Source organism: Scyliorhinus torazame, chromosome 12 (genome assembly GCF_047496885.1).
Source record: "Scyliorhinus torazame isolate Kashiwa2021f chromosome 12, sScyTor2.1, whole genome shotgun sequence".
Taxonomy (NCBI): domain Eukaryota; kingdom Metazoa; phylum Chordata; class Chondrichthyes; order Carcharhiniformes; family Scyliorhinidae; genus Scyliorhinus; species Scyliorhinus torazame.
Genome location: NC_092718.1, coordinates 53863870 through 53882071, shown reverse-complemented (window position 1 = coordinate 53882071; position 18202 = coordinate 53863870). Strand labels below are relative to the sequence as shown.

General features: G+C 44.8%; 1 protein-coding gene across 7 annotated transcripts in view; it reads left to right on the top strand.

The window, feature by feature from the left end:
• The window catches only part of sema4ba (sema domain, immunoglobulin domain (Ig), transmembrane domain (TM) and short cytoplasmic domain, (semaphorin) 4Ba), a 670779-nt gene that overhangs the window by 298719 nt on the left and 353858 nt on the right, over window positions 1–18202 (top strand). Inside the window, exon 1 of one of the 7 annotated variants that reach the window (XM_072468713.1) lies at window positions 3451–3872. The exons of 4 other annotated variants lie outside the window; for them this stretch is intronic. The gene's annotated coding sequence lies outside the window, so the exon portion shown is untranslated. 2 more of the 7 variants (XM_072468714.1, XM_072468712.1) reach the window with 2 other exon arrangements.

Genomic DNA, 18202 nt, shown 5'->3' with positions numbered 1-18202 from the left:
CATTCGGCCCATTGAGTCTGCACTGATCCTCTGAAAAAACACCCTACATGGGCCCACTCCCCCGCCTTATCCCGGTAAACCCTTAATGACTCCTAACATGCACATCTTTAGACACTTAAGGGGCAATTCCGCATGGCCAATCCACGTAACCGGCTCATCTTTGTAACTGTGGAGGAAACCGGAGCACCTGGGGGAAACCCATGCAGACACGGGGAGAAAGTGCAAACTCCACATAAATAGTCACTCAAGGCTGGAATCGAACCTGGGTCCCTGGCGCTGTCAGGCAGCTGTGCTAACCACTGTGCCAACCACTGTGCCACCGTGCCACCCATTACAACTAATTTAAATGGGAACATGAGAGTAAGAGTGAGTTCCACCCAACCCCTAGGCTAGAGGCGTATTATTGTCCTTTGCAATATAAATCAGAGACGTGTGGGAGGGTGGAATTGGGAAATAGAACTCAATAGAGCAATGCAGCAAAATACGTTTTGGCTACCTCTGCTGTAAAGAAAATAGAATCTGTGCATTGTGAAAGATCTGATGAAATTCTCAGCATTTGCTAGACGACATACTGCTATTATAATTGTACATTATCTGTTCCGCCCTGAACCATGCACTCTCGCTCCATTTCTACCCTTAATTGAGCTCATTTTGTTCAAATATCAGTATTAGAACTGTAATTGTTGATTGATCTAGTGGAGGGATCACATGATGCAATCTGAATTGTCTGTTTCCCGTGTGTTTGCCTACCTAATAGTCACAGTGCTTCAAGCAGCTTGTCTCTGTATAATGTAATTCTTTCTAGTGTAAAGAAATGTCCCAAGACACTTCTTCAGAGAGACATTGGCAAATGCCCAACAAAACAGTGCTGCTGAAGATTGGTTAAAGGAATGGATCTTAAAAAGGGTTTTTGAACGTGGGGAGATTTATCAAGGATGTGAGACCTATGTAGCCAACGGCTCCACTGGTGGGAGTGATGGTCCTAGGGTTCACTAAAGGCCAAAATCAAGGGGATTGAGCTCTTGGGAGGGGAATTGTACATTAAATGCAATCAGATTTTCTGGACTGGAGGAGGGTATAATAATAATATTTTATTGTCACAAGTATGAAGTTTCTGTGAAAAGCCCCTAGTCGCCACATTCTGGCGCCTGCTCGGGTAAACTGGTATAGGAATTGAACCCGCGCTGCTGGCCTTGTTCTGCATTACAAACCAGCAGTCTGGCCCACTGAGCTAAACGAGCAAATACAATGGAGATCCCCAGGATTGATACTAGGATCACTGCTTTTTGTAATATATGAATGACCTAGACTTGGATGTGCAGGGCATAATTTCAAATTACGTGGATGATACAAAACTTGGAAGTAATGTAAAAAAAGGGACGCAGGAACAGAGAGACTTGGGGGTATATGTACATAAATCATTGAAGGTGACAGGGCAGGATGAGAACTACTTCCAACAAATTTAGACCCTTCCTTAAATAAGATGACGAATACTGTACAAAGTACTCCCGATGTGGCCTCACCAACGTCCTGTACAACTGAAGCATAAACTCCCTACTTTAGTATTAAAATCGCTTGCAATAAATGATAACATTCTATTAGTTACCTTAATTACTTGCTGGATATGGATACAACCATTCAGAATAACTTCTTTTTTTTAAACTTAAAAAAAAACAAAGCGTCACAGTGCTGCCCATAGAATGACTGTTCTCACTGGTGGAAATGTCAAGAACAGGAAGGCACCAATTTAAGGCGATTGGCAAAAGAGCCAAAGACCACATGAGGAAAAAAGTGGTTAGGATTTGGAATGAACTTTCCGAGAATGTGATGGAGGTAAAGTCGCTTGTGGTTTCTAAAAGGGAATTAGGTGACCACCTGAAAAGAAACAAGATGGCAGCGGTGTGGGGCAGGCAGTGAGCCCAGTTGAGTTTCTCTGGTAGAGGGACAGCATGGGCACGATGGGCCAAACTCCCTCTCTCTGTGCTGTAACCCATGCTATGATTCTCTGATTCGATGAAATTACCCTTAGTCTGATATGGCTTCAAGTGTCACCTATGGCTCAGGTGGTAGCTACCGTGGGCAGCACGGTAGCACAAGTGGATAGCACTGTGGCTTCACAGCACCAGGGTCCCAGGTCCGATTCCCTGCTGGGTCACTGTCTGTGCAGAGTCTGCATGTTCTCCCTTGTCTGCGTGGGTTTCCTCCGGGTGCTCCGGTTTTCTCCCACAGTCCAAAGACGTGCAGGTTAGGTGGATTGGCCATGATAAATTGCCCTTAGTGACCAAAAAGATTAGGAGGGGTTATTGGGTTACGGGGATAGGGTGGAAGTGAGGGCTTAATGTGGGTTGGTACAGACTCGATGGGCCGAATGAACTCCTTCTGCACTGTAAATTCTATGTTCTTGCCTCTGACTCAGAAAGTTCAAAGCATTAAGCTATGGCCACTGACTGCCTTCTTGTGAGGCGTAAAAAGATGCCATTGTGCTATTTAAAGATCTCCCAATGTCCTGGCCAACATTTATCCTTCGAAGGATATTATTAAAATAATTGATCCACTCATTATCACATTGCTATTTTTCGAGATCTAGCTGTTGGCTGCCATGTTTCCTACAACAGTGATTACACTTCAAAAGAATTTGATTAGCTGCAAGATGCCTTGGAACATGCTGAGGGTGTGAAAAATGCTGTATAAATGCAAATTGTTATTTTGATTCTTTCAGTCTCAGATTTGTCAAAGTACTATTGAAATAAAAGCAGGAAATATTGGGCAATCTCAGCAGTCTGACAGCATTTGTGGAGAGAGAAGGGAGCGAACGTTTCAAGTTATGTTAGCGGCCTTCTCTCTCCACAGGTGCTGCCAGACCTGCTGAGATTGCCCAGTAGTTTCCTGTTTTTGTTTCGGGTTCCAGCATCCACAGTAATTTGCTTTTATGCTATTGAAGTGCTTCAGCAACTTTGTGGAATCCATAAAGCATGAGTTAGTAACCCATGCATTTTGCATTAATGACACACGCTTAATGGTAATCCCAATTTTCAGTTGGGTTGGGCACTGCGTTAATGTCTGATGCAGCTTTCTGCAGAAGTTGTCGATTTTTTAATGAGATGTTGGGAGAATTCTACTCCCATCAGCTCCACTCCTGCACTTGTGGACTAGTGAAGACCTGTGTCAGCATCTGAACTGATAGGCTACTGCACCTAGGACAATGCCTACCAACAGTCTGACAGGTGTAATCATGAAAGAGCAGTGGATTATTCTGGAATATCAAGTTTGGTGCGCTCAGTAATTAACATCAAGCTGTGTTGTGTGGATACCCCTAATGGCTATGCTTTATGGGACTAGCAGTAGACTGCCGCCTGTAGAATAATTTAACGAGAGATTGATTTCAAGATTGTGGACAATGCTTTAAGATTTATTCTGCTGCTGAGAAGCTCCATGGAAGAAAAGAAAATACACCTCAGCCAATCTGAGTGAGAGTAGCTGGTATTTAAAACAAATCTGATTTATTGCAAGCTGCAATTTTCTGTTTGTGAATTGCAACCGTCTCCAGTGCTCTTTGAATGAATTGATGCAAGGAGCTCAGCGATGGAAGGGAAACTATGTGCGTGAAATGCATTTTTGTTTTGCAAATCCATCAAATGTCCAAGCATCTGTAGTTTTCTGTTGCCTCAGACCCACTGCCCGTCCACTGGGAGTCACTAATGACAAGCCGCTGGCAGGCTATGTGCACAGCAAGACTCTGGCCAGTGATTGCAGCGGAGTCTCTGTAATGCTGTGTGCCCGGGAACTGCCCCCACTTTGCTCTCGGTGATAGCTCAGCGTTGATCAGACAATCCAGAGGGGAACCCAACTCCAAGCTCGGGCTCCAGCTCTCGGTAAGACGTGCGCTGAGCAGTCGGGCTGTGATGCAGAATGTTGTCATTGTTCAGGAGCTCCCGGGCACTTGGCCCCATTGTCGCCGCTCAGACAAGATAGTGGAGCCTTTTTTTGTGTGTGTGGGTACCATGGCGATAGATTGGATCACCTGCTGCTGGAGTAAGGTGCCGTAACCATGGTGAGAGCAATTGCTAACGATTCTCCCCTCCTGACAGCATGTGGAATGATCAGGCAGTGTGTGTCTGCCAGTGGAGTTGGATTACTTTTGATGCATAAGACCCCGTGTTAGAACCCGGACCGTTAAATGTAAGTATCCCTAAATGGTCAAAGGCTGCATTTTGTGCATCTGGGGAGGGGTGTGGAGGATAAATGAGCTGCAGAAAAAATCCAATTCGTCCAACTAGCTGTCAAGAGATTTTTGCGAGAAAAGGCTGCAGAAGAAAATACTCCTGCATTTGTCATTGTGGCCAATAACTACCCTGATTTTCTTGTTTCAAAAGAAATTATTGTCCTTGAATGCTTTGTTTTTTCCCCTCAATTTGATTTGCAGCAAGATTGCTGTAGCTGGAGAAACCAGCACCAATTCCTCACACTGCCAGGCAGTGGCGTCCTTGTGGCTGGAACATGGGGAACTTGTGCTCTGATGGACGGAGGCATTTTGGTTTTATTATTTGTCACTGATTCCTCTTGTTTCATTTTGTTTTGTTTTTTGTATCCCCGGCAAAGCTTATAATCAGCACGAGAAAGTGAAAGGGCAGGTCCAGTATCCTCCTGGACACATTGGAGTTCTCTGAGGTCAATGCCAAGAGGTGAATCTTAGAGGGATCCACCTCAGTACAGTTAAGATCTGCTCACCGAGTGAGGTGGAGGCAGGGCGGGTGGGGGAGATAAATCTGAACATAGACCTATTGGGTTGAATTACCTTTTTTACCAGCTGTAAATATCCCTTATGTTCTCTGCCACACTGTTTAGGCTGCGATGGAAAGTTGTATATTTGCTCATCCTGTGATTTGTGGGAGCTCCACAACTTTTAAGAAGTTGGTGGAAAGGGGGTGAACAATTCTGTAGCTGCCACCTAATTCACGCTCTCCTCACATCGTGAGCGGCAGTTTACAGGAGACTCCTGGGGAAGACATCCTTGAACAGCTAAGAGCTGTGACATGGGTGGAAGTTCCAGCATTACTTGTATCTTATAGTGGTGTCTAATGGGGCAAGATCAGAGGTTGGTCCAGCTGTACCATGTGTTGGAGCAAGTTATTTAGCCACACACTATTGGAGCCAAGTTCACACATTTCCCAATATAGGTCATCTGGTAGTTCCAATAGTCACAAGGATTGGGGGGACACAGGACAGTGTTGTGAATTCAAATTGATTGAAGAGTCACTTATGCTGGGTCTCTGCCAGGGGTTGACCTGAACCATTGACGGAAACATGGAAGCAAGTAAGGGATCACCCATTTAAGACAGAGATAAGGAGGAATTTCTTCCCTCAGAGGGTAGTGAATCTGCAGAATTCTTTATTGCTGAGGACTGAAGAGTCTGGGTAGTTAAATTTGTTCGAGGCTTGATGGACAGATTTTTAATCCGTAAGGGAACCAAGGGTTATGGAGACAAGGCGGGAAAGTGGAGTTGAGGATCATTAAGTCATGATCTCTTGAATGCTGGAGCAGACTTGATGGGCCGAATGGCCTTCTGCGCCCATGTCTTATAGTCTAAGCTAATTGCCTGGACTGTTGGAGTTGGCCATTGGGGAAACAAAGAAAAATGAGATGTTAAAGACACGAATAATAATCAAAGATGTAAGGAGCAAAGTTCCTCTGAAGCGTTGGTCGGGGAACTGTGCACCTGAAGCTTTGTCCAAACAGTCATTTGCAGGATGTGGTCAGCATTGACACGGCTAGAATGTGTTGCCCATCCCGAGTTTCCCCAGAGAAGGTAATGGTGCGGCTTCTCGAACCTCGAAGATAATAATAATAATAATCACTTATTGTCACAAGTAGGCCTTGATGAAGTTTCTGTGAAAAGCCCCTAGTCGCCACATTCCGGCGCCTGTTCAGGGAGGCCGGTACGGGAACAAGGATTGTTATGTTGGGGAATTCCAATATTTTGACCCAGTGACGATGAAGGAGCAGTAATATGTGTCCAAATTGCGATTTGGGTTTGGAGAGGGCCTTGGAGGTATGTTGCCAGTCTCTGATCACCTGTTTATTTTGAATGCCCTTTCATAGGTGTTGGGCAGAAGATCGGAAGAACTCTGCAGCGAGAATAACGGAGACCTATAGTTCTTTTTAATAACGTACAAACTGGTAGCACAATGGTTAGCACAGTTGCTTCACAGCTCCAGGGTCCCAGGTTCGGTTCCCGGCTTGGGTCACTGTCTGTGCGGAGTCTGCACGTTCTCCCCGTGTCTCCGTGGGTTTCCTCCGGGTGCTCCGGTTTCCTCCCACAGTCCAAAGATGTGCAGATTAGGTGGATTGGCCATGAAAAAAGGTTAGGTGGGGTTACTGGGTTACAGGGATAGGGGGGCGGTGTGGGCTTAAGTAGGGTGCTCTTTCCAAGAGCCGGTGCAGACTCGATGGGCCGAATGGCCTCCTTCTGCACTGTAAATTCTATGTTCTATATATTCTATATCTTTGAGTGGCAGTGGCAGAGCAGCTGGTGTGGAACAGTGGCTGCATGGGCTGACTCAGGCAGGATATTGCTATGGGTTTAATGAAATTTTAATTCATTATGCCCTCGAGTTCCTTCGTGGGTGAGTCTGTATCTAAATTCTCTCATTTGATGGAAATGATGAATCAAGGCTCTTTTGAAACTTTGAGATATTCCCCTAGCAGAACCTGATAGTTATTTGGATGTTAAATTACAGATAGAAGCATTTGGGCTTCAGCTTTGCGCACTCTATTACAAGCTTAATGATTTAACAAGTTTGACTTCCCCGAAAACAATAGAGGATTAGCACCAGTTTTCATTGTAAAATAGGTATTAATTTTGTAATAATAGGAGTGGTATTATGAGTTAGGAGTCCTGCGGTGAGTAACTCTCCTCCTGATTCCCCAAAGCCTGTCCACCATCTACAAGGCACAAGTCAGGAGTGTGATGGAACACTCCCCACTTGCCTCAATTAGTGCAGCTCCAACAACGCTCAAGAAGCTCAACACAGTGGCAGCACGGTGGCGCAGTAGGTTAGCCTGCTGCCTCACGGCGCCGAGGTCACAGGTTTGATCCCGGCTCTGGGTCACTGTCCATGTGGAGTTTGCACGTTCTCCCCGTGTTTGCATGGGTTTCACCCCCACAACCCAAAGATGTGCAGAATAGGTGGATTGGCCATGCTGAATTGCCCCTTAATTGGAAAAAAATGAATTGGATATTCTAAATTTAAAAAAAAACAGAAGCTCAACACCATCCAGGACAAACCAGCCCACTTGATTGTGCCCCCCTCCACAAACATTCACTCCCTCCACCACCGATTCACAGTGGCAGCCGTGTGTACCATTTACAAGATTCACTGCAGCAACTCACCGAGGCGTCTGAGGCAACACCTTCCGAACCCACCACCACTGCCATCTAGAAAGAGATGGGCAACAGACACATGGGAACACCACCACCTGGAGGTTCCCTTCCAAACCCATTCACCATCCTGAATTGGAAATATATTGTCGGTACTGTTGCTGGTTCAAAATCCTGGAATTCTCTCCTAAATGGCACTGTGGGTGTACTTACACCACATGGTTTGCAGCAGTTCAAGACGGCAGCTCACCACCACCTTCTCAAGAGTAATTAGGGATGGACAATAAATTCTGGCCTGGCCAGCAACTCCTACATCCCATGAATGAATAGTTAAAAAAAGGGTGATCTGAAATCTCATATAGGGTTAGTGACCTGTTCAAAGCCCATCTCTAATATGTTTGCTCCCTATGGGCAGAGCTCCCTATTGGCAGGCTGGGCGCAGTCACAAGGATAAGGGCACATGGACAGTGGGGATGTCTGATTCTGAGTTCACTGTTAGTGAATTTCCCTGCAGTAATATTGCAAACATCAGATTCTACCATCAGTATTTAATGGCATCCAGGCTCGTGTGTGTACTTCTGAAATAGGCTAGGATTTTAACCACTCCCCGTCCAGCGAGGATGATGCTAGGGAAGGGGTTAAATTAGGCCAGGATGGGGATAAATTAGGCCGGACCTACTTTGCATGTTGAAGTTGCTCTATTTCCACCCTCAGACTTGTATTAACTTAGCAACTTTCACAACCTCAGGATGTCCCAAAGCACTTACAGCTGGTGAAGTTCTTTTGAAGTGTATTCATAAGAACTAGGAGCAGGAGTAGGCCATCTGACCCCTCGAGCCTGTTCCACCATTCAATGAGATCATGGCTGATCTTTTGTGGACTCAGCTCCACTTTCCGACCCGAACACCATAACCCTTAATCCCTTTATTTTTCAAAAAACTATCTATCGTTATCTTAAAAACATTTAATGAAGGAGCCTCAACTGCTTCACTGGGCAAGGAATTCCACAGATTCACAACCCTTTGGGTGAAGAAGTTCCTCCCAAACTCAGTCCTAAATCTACTTCCCCTTATTTTGAGGCTATGCCCCCTAGTTCTGCTTTCACCCGCCAGTGGAAACAACCTGCCCGCATCTATCCTATCTATTCCCTTCATAACCTTATATGTTTCTTTCAGATCCCCCCTCATCCTTCTAAATTTCAACGAGTACACTACCAGTCTACTCAACCTCTCCTCGTAATCCAACCCCTTCAGCTCTGGAATTAACCTAGTGAATCTCCCCTGCACACCCTCCAGTGCCAGTATGTTCTTTCTCAAGTAAGGAGACCAAAACTGAACACAATACTCCAGGTGTGCCCTCACTAACACCTTATACAATTGCAGCAGAACCTCCCTAGTCTTAAACTCCATCCCTCTAGCAATGAAGGACAAAATTCCATTTGCCTTCTTAATCACCTGTTGCACCTGTAAACCAACTTTCTGCGACTCATGCACTAGCACACCCAGGTCTCTCTGCACAGCAGCATGTTTTAATATTTTATTATTTAAATAATAATCCCTTTTGCTGTTATTCCTACCAAAATGGATAACCTCACATTTGTCAACATTGTATTCCATCTGCCAGACCCTAGCCCATTCACTTAGCCGATCCAAATGCCTCTGCAGACTTCCAGTATCCTCTGCACTTTTTGCTTTACCACTTATCTGAGTGTCGTCTGCAAACTTGGACACATTGCCCTTGGTCCCCAACTCCAAATCATCTATGTAAATTGTGAACAGTTGTGGGCCCAACACTGATCCCTGAGGGACACCACTAGCTACTGATTGCCAACCAGAGAAACACCCATTAATCCCCACTCTTTGCTTTCTATTAATTAACCAATCCTCTATCCATGCTACTACTTTCCCCTTAATGCCATGCATCTTTATCTTATGCAACAACCTTTTGTTGGCACCTTGTCAAAGGCTTTCTGGAAATCCAGATATACCACATCCATTCGCTCCCCGTTATCTACCGCACTGGTAATGTCCTCAAAAAATTCCACTAAATTAGTTAGGCACGACCTGCCCTTTATGAGCCCATGCTGCGTCTGCCCAATGGGACAATTTCCATCCAGATGCCTCGCTATTTCTTCCTTGATGATAGATTCCAGCATCTTCCCTACTGCCAAAGTTAAGATCATTGGCCTATAATTACCCTCTTTCTGCCTACCTCCTTTTTTAAACAGTGGTGTCACGTTTGCTCATTTCCAATCCGCTGGGACCACCCCAGAGTCTAGTGAATTTTGGTAAATTATCACTAGTGCATTTGCAATTTCCCTAGCCATCTCTTTTAGCACTCTGGGATGCATTCCATCAGGTCCAGGAGACTTGTCTACCTTTAGCCCCATTAGCTTGCGCATCACTACCTCCTTGGTGATAACAATCCTCTCAAGGTCCTCACCTGTCATAGCCTCATTTCCATCAGTCGCTGGCATGTTATTTGTGTCTTCCACTGTGAAGACCGACCCAAAAAACCTGTTCAGTTCCTCAGCCATTTCCTCATCTCCCATTATTAAATCTCCCTTCTCATCCTCTAAAGGACCAATATTTACCTTGGCCACTCTTTTTTGTTTTATGTATTTGTAGAAACTTTTACTATCTGTTTTTATATTCTGAACAAGTTTTCTCTCATAATCTATCTTACTCTTCTTTATAGCTTTTTTAGTAGCTTTCTGTTGCCCTCTAAAGATTTCCCAGTCGTCTAGTCTCCCACTGATCTTTGCTACTTTGTATGTTTTTTTCTTCAATTTGATACTCTCCCTTATTTCCTCAGATATCCACGGTCGATTTTCCCTCTTTTTACCGTCCTTCCTTTTTGTTGGTATAAACCTTTGCTGAGCACTGTGAAAAATCACTTGGAAGGTTCTCCACTGTTCCTCAACTGTTTCACCATAAAGTCTTTGCTCCCAGTCTACCTTAGCTAGTTCTTCTCTCATCCCATTGTAATCTCCTTTGTTTAAGCACAAAACACTAATGCTTGATTTTACCTTGTCACCCTCCATCTGTATTTTAAATTCCACCATATTGTGATCGCTCCTACCGAGAGGATCACTAACTATGAGATCCTGAATCAATCCTGTCTCATTACACAGGACCAGATCTAGGACCGCTTGTTCCCTCGTGGGTTCCATTACATACTGTTCTAGGAAACTATTGCGGATACATTCTATAAACTCCTCCTCAAGGCTGCCTTGACCGACCTGGTTAAACCAATCAACCTGTAGATTAAAAATCCCCCATGATAACTGCTGTACCATTTCTACATGCATCTGTTATTTCTTTGTTTATTGCCTGCCCCACCATAATGTTACTATTTGGTGGCCTATTGATTACTCCTATCAGTGACTTTTTCGCCTTACTATTCCTGATTTCCACCCAACTGGATTCAACCTTATCCTCCATAGCACCGATGTCATCCCTTACTGTTGCCCGGATGTCATCCTTAAATAACAGAGCTACACCACCTCCCTTACCATCCACTCTGTCCTTCTGAATAGTTTGATACCCTCGGATATTTAACTCCCAGTTGTGACCATCCTTTAACCATGTTTCAGTAATAGCCACTAAATCGTAGTCATTCACGATGATTTACGCCATCAACTCATTTACCTTATTCCGAATACTACGAGCATTCAGGTAAAGTACACTTATGTTGGCTTTTTTAGCTCTGTTCTGAATCTTAACACCTCGATCAGTAACCTCTCCTAAGTTATATTTCCTCTTAACCTTTCTCCTAATTTTCCTTGTCGTTGAACCCATATCTTCATGTTACAACCTGCCGCGTCGCTTACCATTAATGTTTTCACTTCCCGTTTTATTTCTTTTGAGTATTCCTGGTCCTATTCACTGAGCTCCCCTCAGTCACTGTACCTTGTACTGTCGCCCTTTTTGATTTTTGACGATGGCTTCTCTGCCTTACATTTTCCCCCTTACTGCCTTTTATTTCTGCCTCTGTTTTACTACCTTCCAACTTCCTGCATCGGTTCCCATCCCCCTGCCACATTAGTTTAAACTCTCCCCAACAGCTCTAGCAAACACCCCTCCCAAGGACATCGGTTCCAGTCCTGCCCAGGTGCAGACCGTCCTGTTTGTACTGGTCCCACCTCCCCCAGAACCGGTTCCAATGTCCCAGGAATTTGAATCCCTTCCTCTTGCACCATCTCTCGAGCCACGCATTCATCCTCTCTATCCTGACATTCCTACTCTGACTAGCTCGTGGCACTGGTAGCAATCCTGAGATTACTACCTTTGAGGTCCTACTTTTTAGTTTAACTCCTAGCTCCCTAAATTCAGCTTGTAGGACCTCGTCCCGTTTTTTACCTATATCGTTGGTGCCTATGTGCACCACGACAGCTGGCTGTTCACCGTCCCCCCCCCCCAGAATGTCCTGCAGCCGCTCCGAGACATCCTTGACCCTTGCACCAGGGAGGCAACATACCATCCTGGAGTCTCGATCGCGTCCGCAGAACCGCTTGTCTATTTCCCTTAAAATTGAGTCCCCTATCACTATAGCCCTGCCATTCTTCTTCCTGCCCAGCTGCGCAGCGGAGCCAGCCACGGTGCCATGAACCTGGCTGCTGCTGCCTTCCCCTGGTGAGCCATCTCCCTCAACAGTATCCAAAACGGTATATCTGTTTTGCAGGGAGATGACCGCAGAGGACACCTGCACTGCCTTCCTACTCTTGCTCTGCCTTTTGGTCACCCATTTTCTATCACCCTCAGTACCTTTCACCTGCGGTGTGACCAACTTGCTAAACGTGCTATCCACGACGTCCTCAGCATTGCGGATGATCCAAAGTGAGTCCATCCGCAGCTCCAGAGCAATCAAGCGGTCTAACAGGAGCTGCAACTGGACACGCTTCTTGCACGTGAAGGAGCCAGGGACAGTGGACGTGTCCCTGAGCTCCCACATCCAACACGAGGAGCATGACATGGGTCTGAGATCTCCTGCCATGTCTTAAACCTTCGGTTAACTTCAACAACTACAATTTCAACAAAAAAAACAACAAAGAAAAAATAAATAAATATACCAATGAAAAGAAACAGAAACACTACTTACCAGTCACTTACCAGGGATAAAAAGCACTTCCTCCCCACCCAGCTTCGAATTCCCACCTAGATTCAAATTCCCAAACCCACTCTTAGCTGTGTCTCATTCCTGCCTGTGTCTTCTCTGGCTCACTGGGAGAACTCACTGGGAGTGAGTTTACAAGTTGCTCTTTTTAAACTGTCCTGAATTGACTCCCCTCCCCCACCTGCTTTTAGATCAAGGTAGATTTAAGTGACTGACACTTAACTGCCAACCACTTATGTGAGTGGGTGGGGCAGCCCTTGTTAACCCACACTGCACAATACTAGCTTAATTTAAATTAATTTAAACTCCTGAAATTTAAAAGGAGCTGCCTTACTGATTTAATTCAATTCCCACCTAGATTCAAATACCCAAACTCACTCTTAGCTGTGTCTCACTCCTGACTCTGTCTTCTCTGGCTCACTGGGAGAACTCACTGGATAAATGCTGCAGCCAATTTATACCCAGCAAGCTCTTGTGATCAGCAGTGTGATAATGGTCAGATCATCTGTTTTAGCCATGTTGGTCGAGGGATAAAAACTGGCTGGAAAATTTGGGAGAAGGCCAAATGTACCAGGGAACTTTACACTGAGAGGGAAGGTGAGGCCTGAAAGCTGAGAGTGCTCCCCACGGAGACACGGCTGGCAGACTTTGCAAAAGAGAATGGGAGATGAGTAACTGTAAAATGAGTATGCAGCTCCACTTTCTCAATGCTGTTCCTTTTGCCAGTGAATGATTCACATAAATGAGGAATGGGCTGGAGGTTTTCTGTTTCTGAAACATGAGTTGAATGTGTACAGTGCAGCATATTACTCCGCTTAAATGTTACTGAAACACAATGAGCACTGCACAAAAGCAAAATGTTATGTACCTTTAACTTCTAACTGATGGGTGCGAACTGCATAATTTATGATTGACATGGAGCCAAAGCCAACCAAAAGCTATTTATTCTTTGTAATTAAGAGAAATTAAACAAAGCTAATTGTGAAAGTAGTTCAATCACGGTGAACTCTAGTATTTACTCTAATGATGTGTTTATTTGACCTATTAATGCTGTGTATATTAGTAAATGCATTAAACAGCAATAGTATCCACCCTTCTGACTGGACTAGAATGACCAGTTCTGACTGGACAGGTTCCTGGCGGTTTCATTACCCGCCTCCAACTGCCTCCATCTGGTGAAACAGTCATTCCCCCATACATACAGCAACCCCCCCCTCCACGGTGATATGCATCACTATAAATACACAAGGGGTTAATGTAAATACACTACAACTATGTAAACATGAGAGGGAGCACCAGAGATGTCATGACATGCAGACATACAGCTAATGAACACATAGAATAGGACATGACAAATGGGCAGACGAGACACCCAGAGATGACACGACCACAAGGGGGCATTACAAAACCCATCTCGAATCATAGAATCATAGACGTTTACAGCATGGAAACAGGCCCTTCGGCCCAACCAGTCCATGCCGCCCAGTTTTTACCATTAAGCTAGTCCCAGTTGCCCGCACTTGGCCCATAACCCTCTATACCCATCTTACCCATGTAACTATCTAAATGCTTTTTGAAAGACACAATTGTACCCGCCTCTACTACTACCTCTGGCAGCCCATTCCAGACACTCACTACCCTCTGAGTGAAGAAATTGCCCCTCTGGGCCCTTCTGAATCTCTCCCCTCTCACCTTAAACCTATGCCCTCTAGTTTTAGACTCCCCTACCTTTGGGAAAAGATGTTGACTATCTACCTTATCTATGCCCCTCATTATTTTATAGACCTCTATAAGATCACCCCTAAGCCTCCTACGCTCCAGGGAAAAAAGTCCCAGTCTATCCAGCCTCTCCTTATAACTCAAACCATCAAGTCCCGGCAACATCCTAGTAAATCTTTTCTGCACTCTTTCTAGTTTAATAATATCCTTTCTATAATAGGGTGACCAGAACTGCACACAGTATTCCAAGTGTGGCCGTACCAATGTCTTGTACAATTTCAACAAGACGTCCCAACTCCTGTATTCAATGTTCTGACCAATGAAACCAAGCATGCCGAATGCCTTCTTCACCACCCTGTCCACGTGCGACTCCACCTTCAAGGAGCTATGAACCTGTACTCCTAGATCTCTTTGTTCTATAACTCTCCCCAACGCCATACCATTAACTGAGTAGGTCCTGGCCTGATTCGATCTGCCAAAATGCATCACCTCACATTTATCTAAATTAAACTCCATCTGCCATTCGTCGGCCCACTGGCCTAATTGATCAAGATCCCGTTGCAATCCTAGATAACCTTCTTCACTATCCACTGTGCCACCAATCTTGGTGTCATCTGCAAACTTACTAACCATGCCTCCTAAATTCTCATCCAAATCATTAATATAAATCACAAATAACAGTGGACCCAGCACCGATCCCTGAGGCACACCACTGGTCACAGGCCTCCAGTTTGAAAAACAACCCTCTACAACCACCCTCTGCCTTCTGTCGTCCAGCCAATTTTGAATCCAATTGGCAACCTCACCCTGGATCCCGTGAGCTTTAACCTTCTGCAACAACCTACCATGCGGTACCTTGTCAAAGGCTTTGCTAAAGTCCATGTAGACAACGTCTACTGCACTGCCCTCATCTACCTTCTTGGTCACTCCTTCAAAAAACTCAATCAAATTTGTGAGACATGATTTTCCACGCACAAAGCCATGCTGACTGCCCCGAATCAGTCCTTGCCTCTCTAAATGCTTGTAGATCCTGTCTCTCAGAATACCTTCTAGCAACTTACCTACTACAGACGTTAGGCTCACCGGTCTGTAGTTCCCAGGCTTTTCCCTGCTGCCCTTCTTAAACAAGGGCACAACATTCGCTACTCTCCATATATAAAAGGACAGGGCACACATGCTCTTTCTCTTTCCACAGGCCACACTTAGAGAGTAGGACAGGGGCAGATCAGAAGCATCACACCCACCACGTGGCTTAGAGCAGACTGGTTAGTTAGACTGTGTTACTATAGCAAGATTAGCAGGAGAGTCAAACTCATAGAGAACTGTGCTAATGGTTCAATAAATCATATTGAATTTACTTCAAAGTCTGGAGTATCTTTCGGTCAAAGCTGTATCGAGTTGCAGCCTGTGTTATCCCAAAGTACATAACGCATCACCCCCCCCATCTCCATTGTCTTTATTTTCACTTCAACTTAAGTGTTCAAAAAAATCAGGGAGAAAGCACGCTATTGTTCCACCGCCTCTTGTGATTTTTCTGACTTGTGTTCTACACAGCAGCATCTCGGGGGTTAACCTTTAATTACTAGAGACTCAAGGCAATCCTTGAGGGTTGGCAACCCCACTTTGTCCAACATCCTCTTTGAATCACCACCACAGCAGGAGGCCATTTTGCCATCAGGCCTTTGATGAATCTGTAGCAGGGATGTCCGATTAATCCCACTTCCATCCTCTTTCCCCAGAGTCTGGCAATTTATTTTTCCTTTCAAGTTTCTTAAAATAATAAAAACCGAAAACAATACTTGATGCAAGATTACTTTCTCTGAGGATGATTGTAACTGCATCTCAACTGGTGGAAATGTGTTACGGTACTGGACCAGAGCCCTCCCCCCCCCCCCCCAATTTATATCAGGCAACCGGACAAAAAACCCTAACAATTTTTCAATTTGTAAACTGTGAGGAAAGGATACTTCACCCCAAGAAGTGAATCCACTGACATCTAGGAATCTTTGATATTAAAACAAACTTTATTTTTAACACAGGATTACCTCCATTAATATCCAAGGAAAAAACAGTTTTTCAATTAACAGTTGAACAGTTCTTTAAAAGAGGGGTCCTTGAGCTTACTTTCCCATCTACTTTTAAATTTCAATTGAGCAAAATCCACACACACAGGTCAAAAGTCACTTCTTAATAAAGTGAATACTCAGTGGCTTACAGATTTATTCACAAAGTCCTTGGAGAGAAGCTTTCAGAGGTCAGTCTGAGAAACACATCTCCTTTCCTCAGAACCCAGAACAGAATTTAACAAAAGAACTAAAAACAACAGACACGGGCAGGGCCGAAATCGGAACTAAAACAGACCCAGACCCAGCCCCTCCCCTGAGTGACATCACAGCTTGCCTAGCTATCAATACTTTAATGACAGCTTTAGTAGACATATAAACCACCTTAACCTAAGTTCTTCGAATCATATTACTGGAGCAGACACAGAATACAATATCTATAAAAAATTTCTACTTTCATCACACATGAGAAATGGCTCAGTTAAAATTTCCCCAGATTCTTACCGGACATGGAGCTCCCAGGTTCTGATTTTAACCTTGTCGCAGATTACTCACATGCCTTTTGCCAAATTCCCATTCCTCTTCAAAGTCCAGAGCATCTCTAACAATTCAATTCCAGCCTTGCGTGACTGTCTATGTGCAGTTTGCACTCCCTGTGTCTGCATGGGTTTTGTCTGGGTGTTCCGGTTTCCTCCAACAATCCAAAGATGTGCAGGTTAGGTGGATTGGCCATGCAAAAATGACCTTAGTGCAAGTTAGGTGGGGTTACGGGGATAGGACGGGTGGTGGGCCACTTAAGGGGCTAGGGCGCAGGGGGGGTGGGGGGGCTAGGTGGAGTCCTCTTTTGCAGGATTGGTGCAAAGCCGATGGGCTGAATGGTCTCCTTCTGCATTGTATGGATTCTATGTACCGGGAAACCCAGATCCCTCCTATCCCACCGAGTTCTGCAATCTCTATTTAAATAGTATATTGTTTTTCCACTTTTCGTGCCAACGTGGACAAGTTCACATTTACATTATACTACATTATATTAAATATTCCATTTTACTCCCGCTGCCAAATTCTTGCCCAATCACTTAACTTGTCTATATTCTTTTGTAGACTCCTCCTCTTGATAATTTGCATTCCTACCTATCTTGGTGTAATCAGTAAATTTAGCAAGTTGACATTCTGTCAGGTTGAAGTGCATGCAGCTGCTCACGTAGCCATGATGACACACGTCATGACGCAGTGACATTGAGTGGAGTCTCTGGCGCAGGGGGAAGGGTAGGGAGGAGGTTCCATCATGGCGCCAATGCAAAAAAAGATTACAGAATGAACTAATTAATGGCTTTGCAAAATGACCAATGCTCAGGAATGACAAAATGAGAAGAGCGTCCAAAATTCAATGACACAGTGGATTGCAGACAAAGGAGCTTCAGGTACATTACATGAAGAAGAGAAATGTCAGCTACTCTTCATATTCAATGGTCTTTACCCTTTTGATTCACCTCAGGTTATGTTCACTGGTGATAATATTCCGATACATCCTCACATTTTAGAGCAACGGGCACATTTGTCTCTCCATTCTGACAGAAGACTTGTCTCCAGCTTTCTGTGTCCAATCAGCTAAGGACCGAATGGGCTACTCCTGCTCCAGTTTTCTATTGGCAGCATGGTAGCACAGCGGCTAGCACTGTTGTTTCACAGCTCCAGGGTACCAGGTTCAATTCCCGGCTTGGGTCCCTGTCTGTGGAGTCTGCACGTTCTCCCTGTGTCTGCGTGGGTTTCCTCCGGGTGCTCCGGTTTCCTCCAACAAGTCCCGAAAGACGTGCTGTTAGATAATTTGGACATTCTGAATTCTCCCTCTGTGTACCCAAACAGGCACCGGAATGTGGCGACTCAGGGCTTTTCACAGTAACTTCATTGCAGTGTTAATGTAAGCCT